Genomic DNA, 15251 nt, shown 5'->3' with positions numbered 1-15251 from the left:
ACCTACAGGCCACTGAGGTCATCGTCTGCTCGTCGCCGAGGGTGTCCGTTTCACCGCCCCACTGCAGGTACCTCAAAAATGATCACTTCGCACTGACTGGTTCATCAAGACAGGTTCAGCGGCATAATCTTTACCTCAGTGGCAGGCAAAGACGCCCCTGTCCTGTGTGCGGAAATTGCAGTCTTATTGGCGAAGGACGCAATAGAGCCTGTCCCTCCAGCTGAGATGAAGAAGGGTTTCGACAGCCCTTACTTTATCGCACTAAAGAAAGGCAGTGGGTTGTGACCAATCTTATACCTGGACTTTTGAAACAAGCCTTGCACAAGCTCCTGTATAAGATGTTAACGCAGAAACACATTCTAACATGCGTTCGCCAACAGGATTGGTTCATAGCAACAGACCTGAAGGATGCGTATTTCCATGTCTCGATTTTGCCTCGACACCAAACGTTTCTTCGGTTCGCTTTCGAGGGTAAGGCATACCAGTACAAGGTCCTCCCTTTCGGACTGTCCCTGTCACCTCGTGTCTTCATGAAAGTCACAGAGGCTACTCTTGCCCTGTTGGCAAGTGGGCATTTGCATCCTAGCTCACAACTTGACGCCAGGCCAAGTACTCGTGATGCATGCTCTTTTTAGTTCAGCCCAGAGCCATAGAGAGAGAGAGTTGCGACACTCTTTGATGTCGCCGCTATGGCTGTCACGTGGTTCATGTAAGCCCCAATAGTTCCAAACCGTACGCTGGCTGTCATGTTCTTCTATGGGACAGACAGCAGCGATTGCATTATTGAACGGTAAAAATAAAATAAAACACACACCCAAGTACTTTTTCAGCTGTTATTGCATTATTGCATTTTGTTAATGTCAGTTTTGCATTTGGAGATAAGTTTTAGGCTATATTTTTGGAGGGAAAAGCTTAGTGTTCATGTTCGCATGGGTAGTAGCACTGGCTTTAGCGGCTCTAACTTAACTTTTCCATATCATTCATCTGATGATGGACGTCTCATGATATTTATTTTAGCACAACTGGGCTGTATTAGGCTATTGATTCCCGTGATTTTGCTTATAAATTTTGATTCAGCCATTAGCCTACCTTCATGATCACGCAAGAGGTCTGCCGTGGCGGTCCGTTCAGAATTCGCTTAGAAGCTAGCTCACTTCTTCTGATGAAAGTGGCCACCCCCAGGACCACAACGTGAAACATGATCATGTTAAGACTAAGAATATTATTTTAAGATTAAGGCCATACACATTATCAAAACTATAAGAGATTAAAAACGAATTTAAGCATGGCTGATACAAATGAAGGTTTTCAAATAAAATATTTTTTATTAAACAATGACAGACAACAAAAATGTGTGCTTGTGTGTGTGAACAAGAAAAACAAAAACCAGGGGCAGGTGATCCATGAAACAGACAGGACTGGTGATGGCCATAACAATCCTAAAGGTCCAGCATTGTTCTCACAAGCCGCTTCACTCAAGACAATAATAACATAATGAAAAGTTAGTATATCCCAAAAAATTTAATTAAATAAAAGTTGCTATAAAGGTGGTAGCGATTCATTACCGAACTCTTAGCTGACGAAGTCGCGCTAGCTAACTAACGTTAGCTAGCAGGCAGTGCTTGAAAATTGGTTGAAACAACCAACATAAAATATAAATAATTACGCTGTGCATGTACAAATGAAGACCAGTATAAGCATCGCAAAGGGCCTCTGATACAATATAGACAGTTGACAATTCAAAAGAGGTCGATATTTCGGCAACTTAACTCTGGAACAACTCGACGCGCAGCAATGTAAGTGAATGGTGTCCAACGCCCACATGACAGTGTTTGGAACTATTCCGATCTTCATATCCCGGAAGTAGGCGGTTAAAAGCGCCGCCATTATTTACAACGGAGGTCTATGGGAGTGTCGCAACTCTCTCTCTCTATGGCACTGGTTCAGCCCATATACTTGGGCAAAGTGCACCATATGTAGTGATTCCCTGATGGTAATCCCATGTGATGTATTGTCCCTAACGGTAAACCTGTGTCTTCCCCTAGGCAGAGCTCCATATAGGAGAAAGAGGCTTCGCATATAGGCTTCCCCAACGCTAATTTTGGTTTGCACAGCTGTGAATTTCTCTTTTTTTTTATAAAATAAAAAGTTAAAAAAGACCAGCTGAATCAGCTTATTCCCATGATAAGAAATGTCCCTGACTCCCCTCTGTCCCCACATAATACAAAGGACTACACAGCATACGGCCCGAATGGGAGAAAATAGAAGAACAGCGATGTGGGGTATTTTGAGCTGAAACTTCCGACACATTCTGGGGATACCTGACACTTATATTACATCTTGTAAAAAGGGGCACAATAGATCCCCTTTAATGTTCAAAAAACACATAATTTTTTCATATACTGTATTACTGCAGCACCTCTATTCCCAGTCTTTCTGAAATGCTCTGATTTCTACATAGCCCTACTTTCAAAAAGCCCAGAGTGCTCTGATTGACCAGCAGAACACATTAAACATACGTCAGAAATATAATGCCTTCACTATAATCATAAGCTTCATCTTCCAAGGCATCTCAAGCATCTGTAAACACAGTCAATAATGACATTGGTTTTACTATCAGTTCAAGCCCGAGTCGGATTATAAAAATGCAGATGATCAAGCCAATCGATCGGAACCACCTTTGCAAGCATGACATGACATGAGCAGAGTACAGTGGTAAGTAGCCTTTGTATAGCTGGGGTTGTACTCTCCCAGGTTCAAGAAGCTGTCCTCTGTAAAATGTGCTGTGCACAAGCAAACATTTGGGTTGTACTGCTCAGGACCAGCTTTATAAATAAATCTTAATCATTGATTCCTAATTTCATTCATTTTCAGAAGGCCAAACAAAGGGGTTTTGATTTAGCATTGAAACCAAAAACCAAAACCAAAAAAAAAACAGGTAACAAAAGTGCATAAAACTGTAAGTGCACTTCAACAGCGTAATGTAACGTTACTACATGAACACAAAATAGCAAACTGCCATTCAGAAACAATCCACTTCTACTAACTACACATCTACATATTGTTCATCAAAAACACCCAGACAGACAACTTGATCTGCAGCGAGTGCTGAGCGCTTTTTGTTGACAATGTTTCCAGCTGATGAAAACACACGCTCAGCTCTGACCGATGTGTCAGGTATGGTCACGTACGCTATGTCTTTGCAAGCTGCGCAATATGTACATACACTTTTTTTAAGATGTTTTGGTGTAAGCAAGATTCTCTCCGACCCAGACTCCTCACTCTCTTTTTCCGCCATCTGTCAAATTAACAACGTAGCCGCACCACACTGTATACTGGATAAACGAACAAAAACAAACCGCGTCAGTTACGTCATTATTAGGGGTGGGAATCTCTAGGCACTTCACGATTCGATTACGATTCAGAGGGCTGCGATGCGATGCTAAAACAATTATCGATGCATATTTTTTTGTGTGTGTGTGACTACTTGATACTTTTAAAGCAAAGTATTTATAATGACCCATAAATAATTTACTTCCAATATATTTGATCAATAAAACAAATGGAAGTGATTTGGCAAGTCAACTGTAAGGTTACATTTGCCAGCATATGTCCCAACATTGCAATGAACCAACAGGAAAAGAAATGTGTGCCTGTACTAGCAGCAGTTAATGAATACAAACTTCAACATATATTCTGAATCTCTAACATAAAATAATAGACTTCTATCCATCCTCCCGTTAAGTGCAATGAGCAATATAATCCTTCAGACAAAAAAAAAACAACAACAAAAAACAAACATTTCGCTGTAGCAAATCACAAACAGCTTTCATACAAAAAAATATAGAGTATTGTACCAGAAGCTCTCATATAAACATAATGCTTGTGGACTTGCGCATTTTCTGAATAATTTGTAACATACAAAGGCTGCTCTTAAACACAAATAAATAATAAAAAGTCTAAGACTTATGACTTGAAATTGTTGCTGTATACCACAATCAAAAACAGCAAACAAAAAAAGTACATGAACATCTGCAGAGAGCACAGTCAAAATGTAACTTTATGTGACTGGCATTGCACTGATACACACTGTGACTGTGGAGGGCCGTACAGTAAATCTACGTAAAACGTATGTATAACAGATCTGTTTACAGTATATTGATGTGAAACCTAAACAATACATAAAGCAGCTCTCATACAAAAATACAAAATAGTCCACAATGAAATTATGCCTATTTTCCATATGTTAGCTTTTAACAAAGAGGGTGCCGTTCGGATTTCGTGCTCAGCCATCTTGCGTCTGTTATGTGCACGCCACAGACTGGCCGGGCACTGCACTTCTGCGCTTCAGAGTTCTGCCTTTTACATTCCATCAATATTACATTTTATTGTTATTATTGTTAGAAAGAAAGAAAAAAAAAACATTTAGAAAATCGATTTTTGACATTTGTGAATCGATTCAGAATCGTCCACGTCCGCATCGCCATGCATCTAAGAATCTATTCCCCCCCACCCCCCCTAGTCATTATCATGTCCCTAAATTCTTAGACACCAAAAATTCGAATGCACGGTTTTTGCATTTGAATGTGCTTTTTATTTTATTTTATTTTATTTGATGAATAATCGAAATTCGAATTTTTATTTGACAACCCTAGTCTCCTCAACATGACAACAACACTATAATTCACTGAAGCATAATCTTTCTTTGCATATGCCTTTGGATGGGAACTAATATATTGGATATTGGAGCTAATATGCAACATTGTGATTTGTGACGTAGATGTTTGCGGAAGTAATATCCGGACTTCGATCGAGGCGGTTTAGGGAGGTCTGGAGCTGTTCTCGGTTAGATAGAATAAATCCCTTTGTGGGAGATAGATGCGCATAAATGCTTCTCATGTTTGGAAAGATGTTTGACGCGTGTTGCCTTTTCAAATGCCTTTTCAAATGCACGTTATAGGTAACTCTAACTCACAGTGCTTTCAGATGGAGCAGCGTTTATTACTGATCACAGAGCCGTACATCAATGACAAGCTGCACATACAAAATAATCTCAGCCTTTGCGATTTCAAAATCGCGATAAGCCATGTAAATTGCGATTAATCATGCAGCCCTAGTGGGAGACTATGAGCTCTGTAACTTTGTAGATCTTATGTATGCACTTACATGTATTTATACATTACACTAAAAGAAAATATATTAAAAAGCATCACCTGACCCCTTTAGTAGTGAATTGCTTACTATAAATTGTATTCATTATATTTAAATAACTTTGGGCTTCAATTATATCAAAGCCAAATCAGGATGGCTTAAAGAAGCTGAATGAAATTAGTTTAGATAAAGTTAAAACAGTTTAGTTAAAGTTAAAACTGGGTCATAGACTAATCAGTCAAGCTGATTGATTAGCTGCTATGTTGGTGTTATTGCATGTGCTAATAACTGACAAACAGTAGCCTAGTCAATGGATAGGCTAGTTAACAGTTTTTGGAATTTTGAGTACATTTTAATAAGCATTTATAGCATCTCAGTTTTTTGGGGGGTTTTTTTGTACATCACAAAACACTACTCAATGATACCCCTGATCTCTTCACTGAATATCATAACATATTGGAAAGCACTTCATAACTTTAAAAAGCTAAATTTTAATAACTTACTTGTAAGGATGCATACTGCATTATAACAGGGCAGGATAACATATAGTAGTATTGTGTTCAAGTTTTAGCTACATTATGACAGTAAAGGAAAACATAATAACATAACAGACTATAATTTTCGACTGATAAAATAAAAAATATATATGTCATTTTCTATCTGAGAAAGTATCTCATGACATTTATCATTTGACCCTAAAGTCGTTAACTTGTGGCAATGAGTTCACCAACACAAAAGTTATTGTAGAACCTCTCAAATACAACGTAAACAAACCCAACACATAACTGTAAACACAAAAAAGAAAAAAGTAACATGGCATTACCACGAGATATGATATTCACAGAAATGTCAGCACTATCTGAACAAAAATGCGTTTGTTAAACAACGACGACACAGCTTTACAAGAACATAAACAGGGTCATAGGCAAATATTAGTCTCTCATTAACATGAACACATTATAGGAGCTTTAAAATAACGAGAGTTTGCAAAATATGAGACAGAGTTTATGTTGAGCTTTAGCAAGTGGAAGAGCAGAGGCGCTGCGCAGCTGGAGCATTAGCATCAGCTACACAACGACTGCAGCTAACTGCTTTCTTTTCAGCGATAAACTGTAAGACGTCAAGCGACTGCATGACTATTTGTAATTATGCACCTTTCAATTGTAGTATGGTCACGCAGGTAAGTTACGATTAGTCACGTACAGACATCCCACCTATCTGAAGACAGACTGACTCTGGCTATATTCGCTAACCTCTGTCGCTGTCTGTCTCTGTCAGTGGTGTTAAAGTGATCGGGTCTGATCATATACTCACTCTGACACTTCAGGCGATCTCAGATAAAGTCCTTTAAGGAAGATGTTTTCAGTGAACGCTTCAGGTTCCCCTCCGATTCTCCTTTAACGTGAGTAGCGTCCAAATTTCTAATGAAGTTCCGCGTCTACGGAGGCCGAACACAAACATAACCCAACATAAACGTTAAAAGAGCCTCCTCCTTCTCTCGTCTCCTTGGCTGGATCTCTCTTCTGTTTGTAAACACAGGTTCTCATGGGCGAGGTCAAAAGGCTTATGCGTTTTTGTGTAAATGTTATATAATTAGAGTTTTGGGGAGTAGATAAATGTTCATACAGTTGTCTATCTTTCATATCAAAGTGTAAAATATACACTTTTTGATAATTATAGATCGCAAAGTATTTGTGCAATCGTATTCTTCGTGGTGACAATGTATGTGAATGTGGCAGGCTAATCATACAGTACCATGTCAAAATACATAAAACAATGTCTACCAACAATACCAAAATGTTGAGGTTTTGTACATAATGTAGCCTACAAACTACAGAAAACAGTTTTACATTTATTTGAACATTTTCAAAAAACAAAACATAATTTAGTATGATAAACTCTTTTCCTCATGGTGTCAAAAATATTAGGTCCCCCCACAATTTGGGAATACATGCACCACACACACATATATTTGTGTCACTTAGTGAGGACATTGCATAGACTTCTATTTGTTTATACACATACTATAGGGTTTGAAATTAAATTTCACTCACTGGCCATTCAGAACTTCTACTAACAAAAAAGAGAAATGAACCAAATTAACTCTGTCATAGCTTGCATACATACACACACACACACACACACACACACACACACACACACACACACACACACACACACACACACACACACACACACACACACACACACACACACACACACACACACACACACACACACACACACACACACACACACACACACACACACACACACACACACACACACACATATATATATATATATTAAGGTGGCCCTTATTTTTCAAGTTTTGATTTATAATTGTCTGACCCCCTCAAGTTGTTCCAATACATGAACAAATATTTCAGGCAAAATATGAGCTCATTTGAACAATATTTAGAGGTGGCTCGATGACGTTGAAGTTTTGTATAATCAGTTATTATGCTCAATTTGTGATAATTACCACTTGCCTAATTTTATCTCAACTATTTAAATTATATACTTGCTTATTTAATGGCAATTCTGAATTTACACTTATTTTGCACAAAAGATATTCTATGCATTTCTTGCAGAAGCATAAATTCTGTTATTTTGCCACTTTTGACTTATTTCAAGTATTTGTCATTACTGGCTGTGATTTACGGTCGTCGGCACTTAAGCACTTCACAAGCAGCAGAGGAGCCCAATGGCGACGGGAGGGACAACTTTGTCTCGAAGTCCAGCAGAAACCTGTTTTCAATGCTGGGTATACCTGATGCATTCCTGTCTGAAGATCCCGAATACAATTTCCAGATGCCAAGAAATCAACACTGCTTGGTGTTAAGAAACTCTGAACTATTGACTTTGAACTGTGCAAACTGTGGAAAGATGCGTATCATCAGTTATCTTACAATAGTCAAATGTATGTTGTATAAGATATATTTGGTTAAATAATTAATTTTGTACTCACATTGAACTGTGATCAAGTAATAGGCTACGTGATTTGATGCATTCTGCAAACTGTATATTGAATACAATTCTCAATGCTAAACGTTTTAGAATGAAGAATTTTGCTGACTTGTAGAATTGCCTACAAAAACAGCAAACTTTGATGTGCTTGAGCTACCTCTAAATATTAATATTTTTGCCCCATTTTTTTTCTGGGGTGTTTTTAGCATAAATGGAACAACTCTGGGGGGTCAGGCTGCAGAAAAACAGAAAAAAATTTTTTTCCCACACTTAAGGGCCACCCTAATATATATATATATAAACACTATTTGGATTTCATACATTAATTTCTTATTCAGACAAAATCATGTTATCAGCCATCTCCTCTCTTCCCCCTTGGACAGATCAATACACTAAAGAACAAAAAAACAAAAACAAAAAAGTAGTAGGATGTTGGAAAATACCAATGTCTTTTCTGTTAACCACATGCCTTTTAATCTCCGCTATTGCTTCAATACAAATGAACAAGCGTGCCGTTATTTGTTGCGTAATGTGCATGTTCAAATAAGCCAGATATGCGCAGATTCTGTTTTGGCCAAAGGGAATGTGCGGTGAAGGGATGGTGATGGGAGGACGACGAAACCCCTGCAGCGATGATGGTAGATGCCCACTGACGCAGACCCAAAGCACAGCAGGCATGACAGCCCACGGTGAAGTCGAGAGAGGAACCAAGGTGTGGCTGACGACATCCTGGTGACGTCCGACGGAGTTGGAGCCGATGGATCCCAGGGTGCAGACGGAGAGCTGATGGACTGAAGCGACACCACTGGCACTGGAGACCTAGGCAGAGTCGCATCAACGGGCATCTGGGGCGGAGCCAGAGTGCCCGAGGACTGAGGTGGAGCCAGAGGGAAGGAGGAAGCCGCTGGAGACGCAGGGGTGGAGAGACTGAGCACAGGGGAAGGCTCACAAATCCGTGGGGGAAGTAGAGTAACGACTGACCAAGGGGGAGCCGGTGGGACGAGGGAACGCAATGGAGCCTCTCGCAAAGTCTCCGTGGTTGAGGGTCTCCGTGGTTTCCTGGATCGAGGAAAGACGCTCTCCAGAGGGTGGTGTTAGTTGGCTCTGATCCAGAACAGCGATTTGAGGGTCTTGTCATTGTAGGGGCAGTTGACAGAAAGACGGCAGAATAGTTCAGTGAAAACAAAAAGGTTACCATCCTTTCGGGCAATCGCTGCAATCTTTGTTGCGTAATCCATTTTTACGTCCAGTCAAGACCAAACAAACACTTCTTCTCTGAGATGTATGGCGGGTCGCAACCAACTTGTTCAGGTGCATACCGCCACCTACTGTACCGGAATGTGTAATATCAAGGTTTTACTACTTCAGGTTACAGATTCAGTGAAACCACAAAGTAAATAAATAAATAGAAAACAAAACAATAATAATAATACAAATAATAATAATAAAAAAAATATATATATATGTTATGGTCTAATCCTGTAGATTTGAGAAAATTAAAGAGAGCTTTGCAGCACTCCCTTGTTTCCTCACTCATCCATAAAATCCCTTCTAAATTCCATCCCCGTCTTAATTCATATATCTTGTCACATAAGATGTTCCTCTCAGAATCATATTTACTACACTTCATGATGACATGCTCGACATTTTCAGGAACATTACAAACCTCACATTTATCAGACACACATTTTGCCATTAAAGGGAAACTCCACTTTTTTTGGAAATAGGCTCATTTTACAACTCCCCCAGAGTTAAACAGTTGAGTTTTACCGTTTTCGAATCCATTCAGCCGATCTCCGGGTCTGGCGGTACCACTTTTAGCATAGCTTAGCATAGATCATTGAATCGGACAGGACCATTAGCGTCTCTCTCAAAAAATGACCAAAGAGTTTCGATATTTTTCCTATTTAAAACTTGACTCTTCTGTAGTTACATGGTGTACTTAGACCGACGGAAAATTAAAAGTTGTGATTTTCTAGGCTGATATGGCTAGGAACTATGCTCTCATTCCTGCGTAATAATCAAGAAACTTTGCTGCCGTACCATGGGTGCAGCAGGCGTAATGATATGACACAGCGCCTGAAAATAGGTCTAATAGGTTAGACAAACTTAGTCCCGGTCACGTTGGAAGTTACCGAGCTGGGGACTATTTTCAGGCGCTGCGTCATATCATTACGCCTGCTGGACTCATGGTAATGCAGCAAAGTTTACTTTGATTACATTTTCACGATGTAACTAAAGAAGAGTCAAGTTTTAAATAGGAAAAATATCGAAACTCTTCTGTCATTTTTTTGAGAGAGATGCTAATGGTCCTGTCCGATTCAATGATCTATGCTAAGCTATGCTAAAAGTGGTACCGCCAGACCCGGAGTTCGGCTGAATGGATTCGAAAACGGTAAGACTCAACTGTTTAACTCTGGGGGAGTTGTAAAATGAGCCTATTTCCAAAAAAAAGTGGAGTATCCCTTTAAATAAAGCATTGATCCAAACAAACACTGAGTGAAGGTGATGAACTTAAATACACATGGTGATGAACTAAATGATGAACAGCTGTGATGATTAGTGTCCATGGAAACTGATAATTGGGGAAACTCAAACAAAGGAACACATGCGACTAATGAAAACAACCTAAAAGTCTATAAAAACTAAACTAAGGGTACGTTTACACAACAACGATATGCTTAATACTGATAGGTTTTTCCTTTGAGTTTTCCGCATACCGATGACTTCATTGGCAAAATTATCCCCATTCACACGGATCCACGAAAACTACTAAAAACGCTATATTCTGCTACCAGGCCATTAGATAGCGATGAAACACTCTAGACTGAACACGTAATACACATATGCATGACGTCATCGTCTTCGGAGATGCGCGTTTTTGTTGTTTACATGGAGACCGTTTTCAAGAACTTGCACTTTAAAAACTGTTTTCAAAAGTTTTCTTTTTCAGGCACCCAAAACGCCGTTGTCGGCCAAAACGGCCAAAACGCATACAAAGTTTACGTTTTTAGTTGAATAAACACAACTGAATAAGTGTGACACCTATAGACTAACTTGTCTGTAAAACCATGTTTTTTGTTTTTGTCTTTGTTGTATTGTCATAAAAGGTCCATCACCCTGCTGAAAAATCCAGCTAAACCAGCTTCGGATGGTTGCTACGTGGCTTTTAACTGGTTAAAGCTGTTTGTAGTCACTGGGTACATAATAGGTGGATCAACTGGACAATCAGCCAAAGGAGCCCAAGTCAAGCTGGGTAAAGCTAGACCACCAAAGTCAATGGAGCTAGTTAGCATGTTCTAAAATACAGCCTTGATTAGTTGAACAGCTTGACAACTTTAGTATGGTTTGACTTGACCTTTCCAGCTGGGTCTGGACATAAACACTTAATTTTTTATGTTCACATGGTGTTGAGATTGATATTTGATTCAGCTGACTGATTTAATTTTCTCTTCAAGACGTCTGGCAGCCTCAGCGCAGCTGGAGATGGCTCAATATCAAAAGTGTATGCCCAAAGCACACAACACAAGGGCTGGAGACCCGAAATAGGCCACATTTTTTAAAGTTATTCTCCCTACATGTTTGAACTTGCTGAGTTCTATTAATTCCTCTTTCTCCACCCCTCCTCTTTTTCTCTCTCCCTTATTTCTTCCCTGCTTCTCGATATATAATTTGTATCACACACACACTCCCTCTGCAAACTAGATCGTCTTTGGCAAATTTCCTCTCTGGATCAACCAACCGTGAAACAGGATCTGCGCAGGCTTAGGTGCATAGAGGATCAATCTGCAAACTATTCTATTTTGGATGGTCTTGAATCTTTTGAAGTTAAACGTGGGTCTATAATTTAGTCTGTGTGACGCTTGGCTTTGTCACCAGGTTATAATTGTTGCCATTGCACGCTAAATAATTAGCCACTGTTAGCATGCAAGATCCAGTTACGTCAAGTATTATATATACAAGTTAAACACAGGAGCAGCAACAACTGCAGGTCCATTAATCTAATAATGCTTGTCAAATGATAAATCAACATTTTTATCCATGTCTATTAGTACTGAAGTGCACGATTTTATCCCCTCTAACCAGTTACGGTTAAACCCCGCCCCGTAGATGATTCTAAAAATGTAATCGGTGGGGTCAATCACTGTGCTGACCCCAATTATAGTCTTCTTCTAAAAGCTGGTTTGTTTAGCAGATACACTATTTTTAAATCTCTCTCCTTGAAAATTAGCCAAAAATACTGATACAATTTGATTATGCAAATGTTTGTCCATTAAGAAGCTCTCTGGAATGAGAATCTCCATCTAATACTTCACTCTGCCTAGCAATAGCAAGTCACAAATCTTTGTTTTGCCAGGGTTTTTTGACCTAAACTTTGACCTTTCTACGTCACCTAGCAACTTCCTTTGTCAGTAGTAAATAAAGCAACACAAGAAATAAATGAGCATTCATTAAACAATGCCATGGAGTATTTAAGAAACCTTTCATATTATTATCAAGGTTGAAAACAGTTGTTCTGCCTAATAGTTTTGTGCATTTTTTTTCTCAGGATTCTTTTAGTACAGTATTTCATCGCCAGCTAGAGTCAGCAGTGGTACAGTCGTTCATGATGTGTAAAAGTGAGTAACTTACAGCAATATTTCAATTCAAGTCTATTTCAGTCTATCAGAAATGTCATTGATCTGTTAAGTGCTCTGCATAGCATATCCAATTTCTCTGCTGTCAGATTGTCAGAATCTCTCTCCTTATCATCGAGGGCTTCTAAATGGCTACTATAAGTCAGAATAAAACATCATGTTTTATTGTTCACTGAAAGAAAAACTAAAATAATCTGCACGCAAATCCATCTTTATTACAATAGACCTATTCAGATCATACGCCTACAGCATGACCGAACTAGCCATATTGGCGGCATATGTGTCCTCATCTCTTTTGTTTTTTTATCCCTTTCAATGTTTTTTTTATATATCACAGGAAAATGCGTGACAACAATGACAGTATCATGTCTGTTTAATTTCTGAATGTAAATAAAGGATATGTCAGTGTTTGAGGACGTTACTTCGAAACTGTAGCTTGCCAAGCCACTAATTTCATCCACAATGAAAAAAGTAGATGTTAACTATGGAAGCTGGTTTCTTCCTCAAAATAAAAAGGTAGAGTAATAATGACTTTATATTTCACAATTCTGACTTTTTTCTCACAATTGCAAATTTATATCTCACAATTCAAACTTTTTTCCTCACAGCTGCAAGTTTTATATTTCACAAATGCAATTACGTTTTATATTTTAAAGGTAATTTTTTTCTTGAATTTGCGAGTTTATATATTGCAATTCTGTTTATGTCTCTAATTTTTGTGTTGTAGTGCTAAAAAGTTATATAAATTCAGAATTGCAAGGGGAAAAAAGTCAGAATTTTGAGATAAAAAGTCTCAGTTGCATTTTACATTTTTTTATTCTGTGACGAAAACAAGCTTCCATAGTTAACAAAACATAGGTAAACTATACATTCTTTCGACTTGGGCCAAAAGATAAGTAAGTAACCACCTAGCAGAACACCCTAGCAACCACCCAGAAAACCTTAGAAACCGTCATGCACTGAAACATCATAGAACACCTTAACCGCATAGTAATGACCACAACACTGTGGCATTGTGGCAGTGACTTTGGCATCAATTACAATTTCTTTCAGAAAATCTAGTTTCTAAATTATTTATTTTTAACCATTATTATTTAACAGTTTGTTTTGAAGCTATCGTAACATTGACAATATGGATTATTTTTGTTGTTGCCCTAAAAGACAGATGAAGTGCACAGAAACATATTGTAAACTCACATGGACAAAATTACGCACACACACTTTTACCGCCACCCCCGATAATGGTCAAAATACTTTGTTCTGTTTTCCTGGAAGAGAAATATCTGCATGAGAAAAAAAATCTAATTTAGAGGAAATGGCCATTAAAGATATGTACTGAAACTGAAATTTAGATGCAGATAGATAAAGAGTAATGAAAGAAATCTGGTTTAAATATAAATAAAAAAAAACAATGGTTTTGCCTGTAGTGTCCTGCCTTTAACGGAGCTAGAATTTATCCCTTCACAATTGAAAACCCTGAAAAGGCAGAGCTCTGCAGATACTGGTGTCATAGAAGTCGAGACGATGTTGATGCTGTGGCTATCTGTCATCTGTGTGTGTGCATGAATGAAAGAAATGGACTCAGGTTACAAACTGTTAATCAGGTGTGTGTGTGATAGTTCCAACAGAACGAGTAATGCTGGTTCAGATTTCTGCTTATCTTGTCCAGTCGTGTGTGTGTGTGTGTGTGTGTGTGTGTGTGTGTGTGTGTGTGTGTGTGTGTGTGTACTTGTACAACTATCTTTGTGAGGACCAGTTTGAGTTTTCGACCATTGGAGTGAGGACAAAGAGAGTAAAGGGAGGACATTTTGGCCGGTCCTCACTTTCTGAGACCCCTTTAAAGGCCTGTTTGAGGGTCAAGACTTGGTTTTAGGGATAAGGTTATAATTAGGTTAAGGGTAGGTTTAGGGTAAGGGGTCGGGTTAGGCACTTAGTTGTGATGGGTAAGGTTAGGGTAAGCGGCTAGAGATTGCATTGTGTCAATGAATCTCCTCATAAAGATAGATGTACTGTGTGTGTGTGTGTGTGTGTGTGTGTGTGTGTGTGTGTGTGTGTGTGTGTAATATTCTGCCATGCACGAGTCATCAGGTGTGGAGTCCATTCGACTATGAGGAGTGGTGCATACATCAGGAACTGACAAATGTTTCCGTGTCATATTGGTTACCAGTCCTTATGTCCTCTCCTTAGACATGACTGCATTCCTGCAACATGTCCATGAAATGGGCTTTGTTTATTAATTTAAATTATATTAAATATTCCTTTAAAACATTACATTTTTCTTCTTCTTCTTCTTCTTCACAATTTTAAGCAATTCATTAATCCAAACCGCTTTGCCTCAGGTGTTCTATCTATCACTTGGGCCTACCTGAAACTTTAATTTATAAAGTTTCCTTGCAAGCACCACTGTTTCCTTCAGGAAATGCAAGTTCTTCTAATTCTTCTTCTCCACAATTAATTAACTCAAACATATTAACAAACAGACTCCACTCGAAC

At 38.7% G+C, this 15251-nt stretch overlaps 1 protein-coding gene across 3 annotated transcripts in view; it reads right to left on the bottom strand.

The window, feature by feature from the left end:
* Positions 1 to 6654, bottom strand: part of micu1 (mitochondrial calcium uptake 1) — a 94577-nt gene extending 87923 nt beyond the window's left edge. For 2 of the 3 annotated variants that reach the window (XM_082154503.1, XM_082154502.1), the window contains exon 1: positions 6466 to 6654. The gene's annotated coding sequence lies outside the window, so the exon portion shown is untranslated. The remainder of the gene's footprint in view (positions 1 to 6465) is intronic. The other variant, XM_082154504.1, reaches the window with a different exon arrangement.
* Between the last annotated feature and the right edge of the window lie 8597 nt (positions 6655 to 15251).

The sequence above is a fragment of the Leuciscus leuciscus genome (assembly GCF_965113295.1).
Source record: "Leuciscus leuciscus genome assembly, chromosome: 22".
Classification (NCBI taxonomy): domain Eukaryota; kingdom Metazoa; phylum Chordata; class Actinopteri; order Cypriniformes; family Leuciscidae; genus Leuciscus; species Leuciscus leuciscus.
This window is presented reverse-complemented; position numbering and strand designations above follow the sequence as displayed.